Genomic DNA, 15135 nt, shown 5'->3' on the forward strand with positions numbered 1-15135 from the left:
TGTTCTCTCCTTGGGCTGTGGTTATACCCTTTGTGCCGGCCGCGGTGGTCTAGCGGTTCAGGTGCTCAGTCCGGAACCACGCGACTGCTACGGTCGCAGGTTCGAATCCTGCCTCCGGCATGGATGTGTGTGATGTCCTTAGGTTAGTTAGGTTTAAGTAGTTCTAAGTTCTAGGGTACATGACCACAGATGTTAAGTCCCATAGTGCTCAGAGCCATTTGAACCATTTTTATACCCTTTGTGCCTCTGTTTTTTAATGTACTTTCCCATGTTATTACTATTTTATCTAAAACCAAGTTAAAGAGAATTGGGCACAGTCCATCTTCTGTTTTGACTTTGAATGGTTCAGAAATTTCGCCTTGAAACTTAATTCTTGATGATATATCTGTGAGCGTTTGTTCAACAAGTCTTCTGGTGTCTTTGTCTATCCCTGATTCATACATATATTGTTTTATTCTCGTTGCTGGACTTTATCTCTTACTCGAACATCTCATCTGTCCATCGTGCCCCAGATCTGAAAGAAGTTCAAGGCGTTCATTTCTCTCTTTTTAACTGTTTGATAGCTTTTTGCTTGGTAGACAGTGACTACATTTAAATCAGAAAAGGGGACGGCATCCAGCCTGCGCTTTATCCGCCGGAAAATTACACTGAAGTGCCGAAGCAACTGGTATAGGCACGCGTATTCAAATACAGACATATGCAAATAGGCAAAATACTGTGCTGCAATCGGCAACGCCTATATATTAGATGAGTATGTGCCAAGCAATATCGTAAGAGATGGAAAAGAGCCACCGTGGTACAACAACCGAGTTAGAAAACTGCTGCGGAAGGAAAGGTAACTTCACAGCAAACATAAACATAGCCAAAGCCTTGCAGACAAACAAAAATTACGGGAAGCGAAATGTAGTGTGAGAAGGGCTATGCGAGAGGCATTCAATGAATTCGAAAGTAAAATTCTATGAGCCGACTTGGCAGAATATCCTAAGAAATTTTGGTCTTATGTAAAAGCGGTAGGTGGATCAAAACAAAATGTGCAGTCACTCCATGACCAAAATGGTACTGAAACAGAGGATGACAGACTAAAGGCCGAAATACTGAATTTCTTTTTCCAAAGCTGCTTCACAGAGGGAGACTGCACTGTAGTTCCCTCTCTAGATCGTCTCACAGATGACAAAATAGTAGATATCGAAATAGACGACAGATGGATAGAGAAACAATTAAGATAGCTCAAAAGAGGAAAGGCCGCTGGGCCTGATGGGATACCAGTTCCATTTTTCACAGAGTACGCGAAGGAACTTGCTCCCCTTCTTGCAGCGGAGTACCGTAGGTCTCTAGAAGAGTGTAGCGTTCCAAAAGATTGGAAAAGGCACAGGTCATACCTGTTTTCAAGAAGGGACGTCGAACAGATGTGCAGAACTATAGACCTATATCTCTAACTTCGATCAATTGTAGAATTTTGGAACACGTATTATGTTCGAGTATAATGACTTTTCTGGAGACTAGATGTTTTCTCTGTAGGAATCAGCATGGGTTTCGAAAAAGACGGTCGTGTGAAACCCAGCTCGCGCTATTCGTCCACGAGATGTTTAATGAACAAATTAAGAGCATTTGGACTATCAGACCAATTGTGTGATTGGATTGAAGAGTTCCTAGACAACAGAACACAGCATGTCATTCTCAATGGAGAGAAGTCTTCTGAAGTGATTTCAGGTGTGCCACAGGGGAGTGTAGTAGGACAGTTGCTATTCACAATACACATAAATGACTTTGTGGATAGCATTGGAAGTTCACTGAGCCTTTTTGCGGATGATGCTGTAGTATATCGAGAGGTTGTAACAATGGAAAATAGTACAGAAATGCAGGAGGATCTGCAACGAATTGACGCATGGTGCAGGGAATGGCAATTAAATCTCAATGTAGACAAGTGTAATGTGCTGCGAATACATAGAAAGAAAGATCCTTTATCATTTAGCTACAATATAGCAGGCCAGCAACTGGAAGCAGTTAATTCCATAAATTATCTGGGAGTAGGCATTAGAAGTGATTTAAAATGGAATTATCAGATAACGTTGATCGTCGGTAAAGCAGATGCCAGACTGAGATTCGTTGGAAGAATCCTAAGGAAATGCAATCCGAAAACAAAGGAAGTAGGTTACAGTACATCTGTTCGCCCACTGCTTGAATACTGCTCAGCAGTGTGAGATCCGTACCAGATAGAGTTGATAGAAGAGATAGAGAAGATCCAACGGAGACCAGCGCACTTCGTCACAGGATCATTTAGTAATCGTGAAAGCGTTACGGAGATGATAGATAAACTCCAGTGGAAGACTCTGCAGGAGAGATGCTCAGTAGCTCGGTAAAGGCTTTTGTAGAAGGTTCGAGAACATACCTTCACCGAGGAGTCAAGCAGTATATTGCTCCCTCCTACGTATATCTCGGGAAGAGACCATGAGGATAAAATCAGAGAGATTAGAGCCCACACAGAGGCATACCGACAATCCTACTTTCCACGAACAATACGAGACTGGAATAGAAGGGAGAACTGATAGAGGTACTCAAAGTACCCTCCACCACACACTGTCAGTTGTCTTGTGGAGTATGGATGTAGATGTAGGTGTAGATAATACAACAAGTGTCTGGTGCAGTTGTTAGATCGATTACCGCAGCTACAATGGTCGGCTATCAAGATTTAAGTGAGTTTGAACATGGTGTGGGGATTTTCTCGTACAATCACTTTAAGACTGTAATCTGCTAAAACATCAGGTCTCCGACATCACTGTGGATGGCAAAAGATCCAACACGATCAACGACAACTGAAGAGAACCATTCAACGTGACGGAAGTGCAACCCTTTCGCAGATTGGTGCAGATTTCAATGCTGGACCACCAACAAGTGTCAGTGTGCGAACCATTCAACGAAACATCATCGATATGGGCTTTCGGGCCAGAAGGCCCACTCGTGTGCCCTTTATAGCTGCATGACAGAAAGCTTTACACCCCGCCTGGGCCCATCAACGCCGACATGGGCTGTTGATGACTGGAAACACATTGCCTGGTTGAACGAGTCTCATTTCAAATTGTATCGAGCAGGTGTGCAGATATGGAGACAACCTTACGAATCCATGGACTCTGCATGTCAACAGGAGACTGTTGGAGCTGGTGGAGGCTCTGCAATGGTGTGGGGTGTGTGCAGTTGGTGTGATATTTGACCCCTGATACGTTTCTGACAGGTGACACGTACGTAAGCATCCTGTGAGATCACTTGCATCCATTCGTGGCCATTGTGCATTCCGACAGACTTGGGCAATTCCAGTAGGACATTGTGACACCCCATACGTCCAGATTTGCTACAGAGTGGCTCGAGGAACACACTTCTGAGTTTAAACACTTCCGCTGACCACCAGACTCCCCAATCACGAACATTATTGATCATATCTGGGATGCCTTGCAACGTGCTGTTCAGAAGAGGTCTCTACGCCCTTGTACTCTCACGGATTTATGGACATCCGTGAAGGATTCGTGGTACCAGTTCCCTGCAGCACTACTTCAGACATTAGTCGAGTCCATGACACTGTGTGTTGCAGCACTTCTGTGTGCTCACTAATGCCGTACACGATATTAGGCAGGTGTACCAGTTTCTTTGGCCTTTCAGTGTAATAATTCCATAAATTATCTGGGAGTAGGCATTAGGAGTGATTTAAAATGGAATGATCATATAAAGTTGATCGTTGATAAATCAGATGCCAGACTGAGATTCATTGGAAGAATCCTATGGAAATGCAATCCAAAAACGAAGGAAGTAGGTTACAGTACACTTATTCGCCCACTGCTTGAATATTGCTCACCAGTGTGGGATCAGTTCCAGATAAGGTTGATAGAAGAAATAGAGAAGATTCAACGGAGAGCAGCGCACTTCGTCAGAGGATCATTTAGTAATCGCGAAAGCGTTACAGAGATGATAGATAAACTCCAGTGGAAGACTCTGCAGGAGAGATGCTCAGTAGCTCGGTACGGGCTTTTGTTGAAGTTTCGAGAACATACCTTCACCGAGGAGTCGAGCAGTATATTGCTCCCTCCTACATATATCTCGCGAAGGGACCATGAGGATAAAATCAGATTATAGCCCACACAGAGGCATACTGACAATCTTTCTTTCCACGAAGAACACGAGACTGGAATAGGAGAACCGATAGAGGTAGTCAAGGTACCCTCTGCCACACACCGTCGGGTGACTTGCGGAGTATGGATGTAGATTTAGATGTAGAATGCCTGACCGGATCAGCCAATCAAATTCGTTCCTACTTGCAGAGTTTACGTGAGGTATAGTTACGAAACTGAGATGGTCGACAGGGCTTACAACAAAAGAAGAAGTTTTTAGTGACATATGCGCATGTTAAGATCAGGAACTCTAATATTGCAAAGAGCAGTTTTTACAAAAATACGGCTGTCGCCAATAATTTACTTCAGGCAACGATAACAGCAACAATAACACTGGCAGATAAACAGAAACACGCGTTCTAACTTCCTAAACAAGTGGACCTGTTGGGGAATAAGCGACTCTTACTCCATTTGTTGCTAGACTGTGTTATTCTCTGCAGCGTGTGAGTGTGTCGAATTTCTTAAAATACGATGGCAAGTCAATTATTATCCGCAATTTAGCTATATTTTTGTTTATTTTGATGGTACTGTCCTATTACGTTGGTGATGCTTGCTTTGTTTATTTGTTGTTATATCTTTGCAAATTTCAAGCTGCTTGGTTTGTTTCGTTATCGATGCTGTGCTGTTAATCATGGCTGCTCCGCTGTCTGTTTGTACCAAAGAAGAGCAACGTTCAGTGATTCGATTTTTGTGGTCAGAAGGCGTATGCCGAAATTTATCTTGAAGACTTTTGGTACAGTACGAGAAATGTTTTGCCACAACGGAGTGTCTACGAATGGTCGTACAAGTGTTAAGCATGATGAAGGAGCCGGACGACCGTTTACCGCCACAAATGAAGAAACCATTGAGTGTTCACGTGAAATGATTCTCTTCTTAGACAGGATCATTGCTGGTGACGAAACATGGATCCATCATTACGAGCCAGAGAGTAAACGGCATAGTATGGAATGGAAACATGCAAATTCGCCGTGCAAAAAAAAGTTCAAAGACCCAACCATCCACAGGAAAACTGATGCTTACGGCTTTCTGGGACGCACAAGGTCCAGTACTGGAACATTATGGGGAAAGGGACACACCAATAAACAGTGAAAGTTACAGTGAGACGCTTACTGCCAGGCTAAAGCCTGTGATTCGAAGCAAACGCCGAGGATTGCTGTCAAAAGGTGTTGTGTTGTTGCACGACAATGCCCGTCCGCATACTGCTGCCCACACTGCTGAAATGCTCCAGAAACACAAATCTGAAGTACTGGGTCATCCTCCATATAGCCCCGATCTTGCCCCTTCTATCACTTGTTTGTTCCACTCAAAGAGGCATTAATGGGTGGTCCATTTGCCTCGGACGAAGCATTGAAAGGAGCGGTGCATTCCTGGTTCGCAGGTCAACCGAGAACCTTCTTTTGTGAAGGCATCAGGAAGCTTGTACAACGATGGACCAAGTGCGTTGAAACGCAAGGAGACTATATCGAAAAATAATGTTCTCGTGGGTTTCCTATTTTATTACAATAAATTTTTTTAACTACTTCGCGGATAATAATTCACTTACCCTCGTACTAGCTAGCAGCGACAAGAGGTTACAGAGTTGTGAACAACGTGCCGTTTGCTATACCACGAAGATGACGTGCTACACACGCGAAATTTAACCGACAGGAAGAAGATACTGTGATACACAAATTATTAGCTTTTCAGAGCATTCACACAAGGTTGGCGCCTGCGGCGACACCTACGACGTGCTGACATGAGGAAAGTTTCCAACCGATTTCTCATACACAAACAGCAGTTGACCGGTGTTGCCTGGTGAAACGTTGTTGTGATGCCTCATGTGAGGAGGAGAAATGCGTACCACCACGTTTCCGACTTTGATAAAGGTCGGATTGTAGCTTATCGCGACTGCGGTTTATCGTATCGCGACATTGCTGCTCGTGTTGGTCTAGATCCAATAACTGTTAGCAGAATATGTAATCAGTGGGTTCAGGAGGGTAATGCGGAACGCCGTGCGGGATCCCGACGGCCTCGTATCACTAGCAGTCGAGATGACAGGCATCTTATCCGCACGGCTGTAACGGATCGTGCAGCCACGTTTCGATCCCTGAGTCAACAGATGGGGACGCTTGCAATACAACAACCATCTGCACGAACAGTTCGATGACGTTTGCAGCAGCACGGACTATCAGCTCGGAGACCGTGGCTGCGGTTACCCTTGATGCTGCATCACAGACAGGAGCTCCTGCGATGGTGTACTCGACGACGAACCTGGTTGCACGAATGGCAAAACGTCATTTTTTCGGATGAATCCAGATTCTGTATAGAGCATCGTGATGGTCGCTTCCGTGTTTGGCGAGATCGCGGTGAACACATATTGGATGCGTGTGTTCGTCATCGCCATACTGGCGTATCACCCGGCGTGATGGTATGGGGTGCCATTGGTTACTCGTCTCGGTCACCTCTTGTTCGGATTGACGGCACTTTGAACAGTGGACGTTACATTTCAGATGTGTTACGACCTGTGGCTCTACCTTCAATCGATCCCTGCAAAACCCTACATTTCGGCAGGATAGTGCACGACCGGATGTTGCAGGTCCTGTACCGGCCTCTCTGGATACAGAAAATGTTCGACTGTTGCCCTGGCCAGAACATTCTCCAGATCTCTCACCAATTGAAAACGTCTGGTCAATGGTGGCCGAGCAACTGGCTCGTCACAATACGCCAGTCACTACTCTTGATTAACTGTGGTATGGTGTTGAAGCTGCATGGGCAGCTGTACCTGGACAAGCCATCTGAGCTCTGTGTGGCTCAATGCCCACGCGTATTGAGGCTGTCATTGCGGCCAGAGGCGGTTGTTGTGGGTACTGTTTTCTCAGCATCTATGCACCGAAATTGCGTGAAAATGTAACCACATGTCAGTTCTAGTATAATATATATGTCCAATGAATACCCGTTTATCATCTGCATTTCTTCTTGGTGTAGCAATTTTAATGGTCAGTAGTGTAATACAGCACTGATAACGATGGTTTTTGCAGTTCCAAAGCAGGGATGTCAATAAAATCTATTTATATCCTCAATTGTACTAAGTCAAGAGTGATGCACAGTCTTCTCGGTAGATGAGACAGGGACTTCTGCTCAATGAAACTCTGATGTCTCTCTTTCTCAAGTCTCTGATTTTGTGTTGAAATGCCACCTAACAGAATTCTGGCTGGATATTTGTCTGTTGTGATCAGTTCTAGCCACTGATCTTCAATTATTTAGGTGAACAAGGCCCAATGTTCTCATGCAGAGGAGACTTTGGGTTCAGCTGCCTGCAGTGTATGAGCACCATCTACTTACTGTCATTGTTTTCCAGATGAGGAGTGGCAGCTGGAGGACAGAAGCAATGTCACACTCTCCGTGGATACTGACTGCATGCAGCTGTTGGTGAACGCCCTGGACCACCCCATATGCCCGCTGGAAGACCTGCCACCGGAGACCATCAAGCAGCGCGAGCAGTGCCGCGTGCAGCTGTGGGACGATATGGTGCAGAGGTCGCCCCACATACCCGTCACTAGCTACCTGGCCTACACGCAGAGGGTAGATGTCAACCTCTGTCTGCTGGCCTGGATGGCGGTCAACTCATACAGCATTTGTCAGGGCATCCCATTTAGCATGATGCAGTCCATGCACGATGCTCGCTGCTATTTTGATAGCCCTGACGACCAGTCGTGTCTGGAATCGAAAGCTACAGACGCCATCTGCTCTGTTTCCAGAGCTCTTCTGTTGCTCAAGTGTCGCGATTTTTCTTCCTTCGAGACTTTCAGGACGTGTTCCATCAGACTTCACTCAGATGGGCGGTACAATGATGCTCTTGAGCCGTGGGGCAAATTTCAAGTCGAAGGGTATCCAACAGAAAAGACGCTGAACTACAAAAACAGTTTAAACGACGCCACCTTGAAATACAAGCATTTCAAAATCGAGAGCTTAAAGTCTTTAGAAATTTCATTTATATCGGTAAATATTATTTTTCGCATTTCGACTGCCGGAATATACGTGTACTTTCCCCACTTACGTAACTTGCCTGGAAAGATCCTCTTGTCCTTCCAGATCACAGGTATAATCCAGATCCTGTGTTCTGAGGTTGTTTATCGTATGGCAGGCGTCCCAGACTTATCTACGATGGTACTGATCGATAGCGCCCTCACACTCCTCAGCTGCATCTGGCTAAACTCATTCTGCTACCAGATGTATGCTTGTGTTCGTCACCTCAGGCTTCCTAACCACCTACTACCTGCTGAAGTAAGCAAGTTATTCTGTCGTCAAGTGCTGTGTGTGTTAATACCGTGGAGCATTGCATGTGTGGCAGCTGTTGCTTTCGAGAAGACGAGTAAATATTACCTGATGCACAGTCGTATAATATTCCTTGTGGGAATATCACTTTCAGTGGCTTTTAATTTAGTTTGCCTCGGACTGGTGGGCTACATGTACTTACGCACTCGGTATTCCATGCGACGACTCAGAATTGTTGGTAACAATAAATTTGCCTCAAAGAAAGAATTTCTTTTTATGTCAGTTAAGGCCATTATATTAAGTGGGATCGGCATCATGATTAGAATTGGCTTCCACCAGGCACAAGGCATTGCGCAATTTGTGTACTATGCACATATAGTTACGATGGTGCAAGGACCAGTACTGTTCGTCTGTTTTGTCTGTAATGGAACGACGCTCCCCGTAGTGAAGAACAGGCTACTATCGTTGTGGAACCCAACTATCATTGGTCCAGGAAGAGAGCTGTGTTCGGCAGCGGAGAGGAATCTGGCCAGGAGAAACAACGAACTCTCTCTGGCTGTGGAATCCCCGCTGTAGCCTCCTTGAGTAGTTCCTCAAATAGCTAAAGCTAGTAGTCAGGTATGGAGGTGGAGTGTACCTAATACGACAAAATTAAATGCAACTGGTGTCTTACAACCAGTACCTTTGTTCTCTAATTTCTTCTTCATTTCTAACTCCATGGTTATTTGTAAATGATACCCTCTGTCACTGTATCTTAATGTACTGAGATTACTTACTACAATTGTTGGGAAACGCTTTGTGTACCAAATGCTTGTGACACCATATGGTGATTCAGTTTTAAAGGGAACTTTTCACTGTTTATATATCCCTGCAGACACACACACACACACACACACACACACACACACACATATATATATATCCAACAGAAAAATATGTGTGTGTGTGTGTGTGTGTGTGTGTGTGTGTGTGTGTGTGTGTGTGTGTGTGTGTGTGTGTGTGTGGAGGTATCTGGCCAGGAGAAACAATGAACACTCTCTGGCTGCAGAATCCCCACTATATATAATCTGAAATAACCAACTTTTATACATGTGTGTGAAAGTTGTACTTGTATATGATTTGTAATTTAGTTACTATAGCAAGAGACAGTCAGATCAATGTAAAATCAAAGGAGCAGGGTAATGAATGCAGTAGTGTGTGGATGAACATGAAAATGGGTTTCCTGGGCTCATTAGTGGTTCGTTTCCATAGAGTGGGTCAAAAAGTTATAGTGAAAAAGTGATAAGTAACGGTCAGTGTTAAATTTGACTTGAAGTGAATGCAAAGAGATTAGTGTTATTGTGTTTGTGACACCATATGGTGAGTTGTTCAGCAAGAGGTACATAAGGGTACTGTAGTAGACGTTAAAAATTAGTGACCCATGTGCTACTCGTCAACAGGGAAGAACGTTATTTGAGAGACATTCATAGAACAGTATTGTGGAAGGAAAAACGTGTGTCAGTGCTGCAAAACATGTGCCATAGAAGTGTAACTATTAAGAGATGGTATGTCGAATTTACTGATACTCATAATCAATAGACAGTCTTCCACTTGTTCAAATAAAACGTGAGTGAGCAAAGTGAAGGAATGTCTGTGTGAATTTAATATCCAGCCCAACTGAACATCCTGCCATAAATAATACTACATGGACTGATTTTTGGAAAGAGTGAAATTCTAGCGATCGTCACCACTGATTTACCAGCCATCCACAATGTTAACGGCAATTTTCGTGGAGGAACAGTTGCCATATTGGATGCAGTGGAACTGGAGACTGCAGCATCCCTTGCCATCCTGATACGTCACGAGGTAGGTGCCGGGTGCAGCCCGCTTGCACATACGTTTGCACACACAGAGACGTGGAGCACACCTGGCCTCGCCTGGACAACCCCTCCCATCCGTCAGCGCCATGCCAGCTCACACCCCTGTCGAGGCCGGACTTTGCACCAATCCTGGCGGTGTGCGGCGCGCCAAACTGGAGACGTTTACTGGCAGACCCACATAAGTTTCCTACACTGACACACGTGTAAAGTCAGTCTGCTGTAAGGGTCGCCAGCCGAACGTTGGCCCACCAAACAGGTTCAAAAATGGTTCAAATGGCTCTGAGCACTATGGGACTTAACATCTATGGTCGTCAGTCCCCTAGAACTTTGAACTACTTAAACCTAACTAACCTAAGGACATCACAGACGACACCCAGTCATCACGAGGCAGAGAAAATCCCCACCAAACAGGATTGAACCTCATCGCTCAAAACTCAGTAATTAATAACCCCGTCGCTATCTACACTGAAGAACCAGAAATTGGTACACTTGCCTCATATCGTGTAGGGCTCACATAAGCATTCAAAAGTGCCACAACACGACGTGCCATAGACTCAACTAATCTCTGAAGTATTGCTGGAGGGAACTGACACCACGAATTCCGCAGGGCTGTCCATAAATACGTAAGACTACGAGGCGCTGGAGATCTCTTCTGAACAGCACACTCCAAGGCATCCCAGGTATGCTCAATAATGTTCATGTCTGCGGAGTTTGGTGGCCAGCAGAAATTTTTAAACTCGGAAGAGTGTTCCTGGAGCCATTCTGTAGCAATTTTGGACGTGTGGGGCGTCGCATTGTCCTGCTGGAATTGCCCACGTCCGTCAGAATGCGCAATGGACATGAATGAAAGCAGGTGATCATACAGGATGCTTATGTATGTCACCTGTCAGAATCGTATCTAGACGTATCAGGGGTCCAATACCACTCCAACTGCAGACTCCCCACGCCATTACAGAGCCTCCACCACCTTGAACAGTCCCCTGCTGACATGCAGGGACCATGGATTCATGAGTTTGTCTCCATACCTGTACACGTCCATTCGCTTGATACAATTTGAAACGAGATTCGTCTAACTAGGCAACGTGTTTCCAGTCACCAACAATCCAATGTCAGAGTTGACAGGCCCTGGCAAAGTGTAAAGCATGGGGTCATGCAGCCATCAAGGATACGCGAGTGGACCCTCAGCTCCGAAAGCCCATTTCGATGGTGTTTCGTTCAATGGTTCGAATGGTGACACTTGTTGATGGCCCAGTATTCAAATCTGTACCAATTTGCACAAGGGTTGCACTTCTGTCACGCTGAACGATTCTCTTCGAGTGAAGAGTGGTCCCATTCATGCAGGATCTTTTTCCGGTCGCAGAGATGTCGGTGATTTGATGTTTTAGCAGATTCGCAATATTCACAGTACCCTCGTGAAATGGTCCTATGCAAAAATCGCCAATTCATCAATACCTTGGAGATGCTGTGACCCATCGGCCATGCGCTGACTATAACACCACGTTCAAACTCAATTAAACCTTGATAACCTGCCATTGTAGCAGCAGTAGCCGATCTAACAACAGCGCCAGATACTTGTCTTATACAGACGTTGCAGGCTGCAGCGTCGTGTTTGAATATGCAATGCCTATACCAGTTTCTTTGGTGCTTCAGTGTAATTCCCTCCAAGCAAGATCCCAAGTACAACCACTCGAATGGGAACATTGACAGCTAATTTCAGTAAATTGTGTTCGACTGGCTGTACAAAATAAAATGTTCAAAATCAATGAGGAATTCAAAAAATAATCACTCCCAAATTTTGAAGGTAAGAAATTAAGATTATCGCTATCAAATTACCCCAGCCAAGTCAGTCACTTTTAACCTAACCACCACTTCCACTTGACTAATATCACCAAGTTTTCACTGAGCTACAGTTTGCTGAGAACTTCCACACTCATTACTCTGCAACATTCGCAGAAAACAACAGGAAAATTTCTAAGTGGTAATTGATGCGCACAAATGAGAACGCATTTTGGAATACCTTGTCTGCTTTCCGTACCGGAATCGTAACTCTGTCGTTACAACACACACACCACTTCAGAGAGTGCGCGACCCACCACGTAAGCCACAGTAGCGCTGATAGCCAACTCGTCTATTCCCCGAGATCCAAACCGCTCCACGAAATCATTCAACACTTGGGCCTTTCAGCCAGTCAGAACCGGGTGCAGACTACAAGCCCAACCATTGTCCTCTCCCTGGTGCGGTTCACAGACGCTTCTGACGTGTTCCAATCTTTAGAGACGAATCAGCTTGCAGATGTGGGTGGCCAGGAAATCATCTGTTACAACGTGTTCACTAGTGGCGTACCAAGCATTAACTTCTGGAACCAATACACATATCAAAACCTTTCCCCTGATAGACATGGAAACAAACCATTTTAGAAGCGTTCTCAATGGCGAAATTACGAAATTACTTGAACAGTTGTTCTATGTATTTAGTTGTCCCGCACCACATGTGTCAGACAGAACTGCTGTGAACTACGTCGTGTGTAACTCGCACCACTCCCGTCAAATGCGGCGTGTTGTCAGAGCGCTTCAGGTTTGGGATCAGCATAGAGTAAATATCTCTGGAGTGAGCATTGCATTCTGCACATGTTGTCAACATTAAACCAGGATTGTCATGTGTTTTCGGGACTTCGCTGTGTGTGTGTGTGTGTGTGTGTGTGTGTGTGTGTGTGCTTTCTGCAGAGTTTAAAGTTTATAATATCAAGAGTTTTTGTTGTGTTTCACTGTTTGTTGATAGTGTAATAGCGATGGTGAATTACTGTTGTTGCTACTGATGGAAAGAAAAATATGTGAAAGGAGGGATAGTAACTTTTCATGGGTACTATGTTTAAAAATTTCGAGACGCATTATAATTAAGGTTTGATTCTGTAGACCTATTTTTCTACGATTTTATGACTATACAATAAATATTACGGCTCGTACAAAAGCTTACAAACAATCGCTTCCTCTCGTAAATTTGCTAGTGGAACAGGAAAGGGATTGGTTAGTCGTTTCAGCAAATACTATCCTCCATGCATTTATCAGTGACTTGTCGATTATGTATATAGATTTGAGGCAGCAGACAGATAAATTCGATAGAGTGAGAGTCTGTAATTGTCTTTGTATAATGTGTGTGTCCAAACCTTTTTGTTTACTATAAAGTTACAGTGTGTCTAGGACATGGAGAATGATTATGTGTGATTTATATTTTAGTTTCCCGTCGGATGAACAACGAGTAAAGATGTGGCTCCAGAAAATAAGGAGGAGTAATTTTGTCCCCACAAAATATTCCAAAGTATGTTCAAAACACTTTGAAGAAGAATGTTTAGACACAGAAAAATTTGGACATGTGTGACTGAAGGTAGATGCTATACCAACCATTTTTAATTTTCCACAGCACCTACTAACAATTTCTGCATTCAGCTTAAATACATTTTCTGCACAAATAAAAAAAAACACAATAGTGCAGCTAATCAAAGTACACATTCATCTTCTTTGGTGAATTTTGCCTTTATTTTCTTCACCATTTAATTAAGAAGCGTAAAATACACTCCTGGAAATGGAAAAAAGAACACATTGACACCGGTGTGTCAGACCCACCATACTTGCTCCGGACACTGCGAGAGGGCTGTACAAGCAATGATCACACGCACGGCACAGCGGACACACCAGGAACCGCGGTGTTGGCCGTCGAATGGCGCTAGCTGCGCAGCATTTGTGCACCGCCGCCGTCAGTGTCAGCCAGTTTGCCGTGGCATACGGAGCTCCATCGCAGTCTTTAACACTGGTAGCATGCCTCGACAGCGTGGACGTGAACCGTATGTGCAGTTGACGGACTTTGAGCGAGGGCGTATAGTGGGCATGCGGGAGGCCGGGTGGACGTACCGCCGAATTGCTCAACACGTGGGGCGTGAGGTCTCCACAGTACATCGATGTTGTCGCCAGTGGTCGGCGGAATGTGCACGTGCCCGTCGACCTGGGACCGGACCGCAGCGACGCACGGATGCACGCCAAGACCGTAGGATCCCACGCAGTGCCGTAGGGGACCGCACCGCCACTTCCCAGCAAATTAGGGACACTGTTGCTCCTGGGGTATCGGCGAGGACCATTCGCAACCGTCTCCATGAAGCTGGGCTACGGTCTCGCACACCGTTAGGCCATCTTCCGCTCACGCCCCAACATCGTGCAGCCCGCCTCCAGTGGTGTCGCGACAGGCGTGAATGGAGGGACGAATGGAGACGTGTCGTCTTCAGCGATGAGAGTCGCTTCTGCCTCGGTGCCAATGATGGTCGTATGCGTGTTTGGCGCCGTGCAGGTGAGCGCCACAATCAGGACTGCATACGACCGAGGCACACAGGGCCAACACCCGGCATCATGGTGTGGGGAGCGATCTCCTACACTGGCCGTACACCACTGGTGATCGTCGAGGGGACACTGAATAGTGCACGGTACATCCAAACCGTCATCGAACCCATAGTTCTACCATTCCTAGACCGGCAAGGGAACTTGCTGTTCCAACAGGACAATGCACGTCCGCATGTATCCCGTGCCACCCAACGTGCTCTAGAAGGTGTAAGTCAACTACCCTGGCCAGCAAGATCTCCGGATCTGTCCCCCATTGAGCATGTTTGGGACTGGATGAAGCGTCGTCTCACGCGGTCTGCACGTCCAGCACGAACGCTGGTCCAACTGAGGCGCCAGGTGGAAATGGCATGGCAAGCCGTTCCACAGGACTACATCCAGCATCTCTACGATCGTCTCCATGGGAGAATAGCAGCCTGCATTGCTGCGAAAGGTGGACATACACTGTACTAGTGCCGACATTGTGCATGCTCTGTTGCCTGT

The sequence above is a fragment of the Schistocerca serialis genome, chromosome 11 (assembly GCF_023864345.2).
Source record: "Schistocerca serialis cubense isolate TAMUIC-IGC-003099 chromosome 11, iqSchSeri2.2, whole genome shotgun sequence".
NCBI lineage: Eukaryota > Metazoa > Arthropoda > Insecta > Orthoptera > Acrididae > Schistocerca > Schistocerca serialis.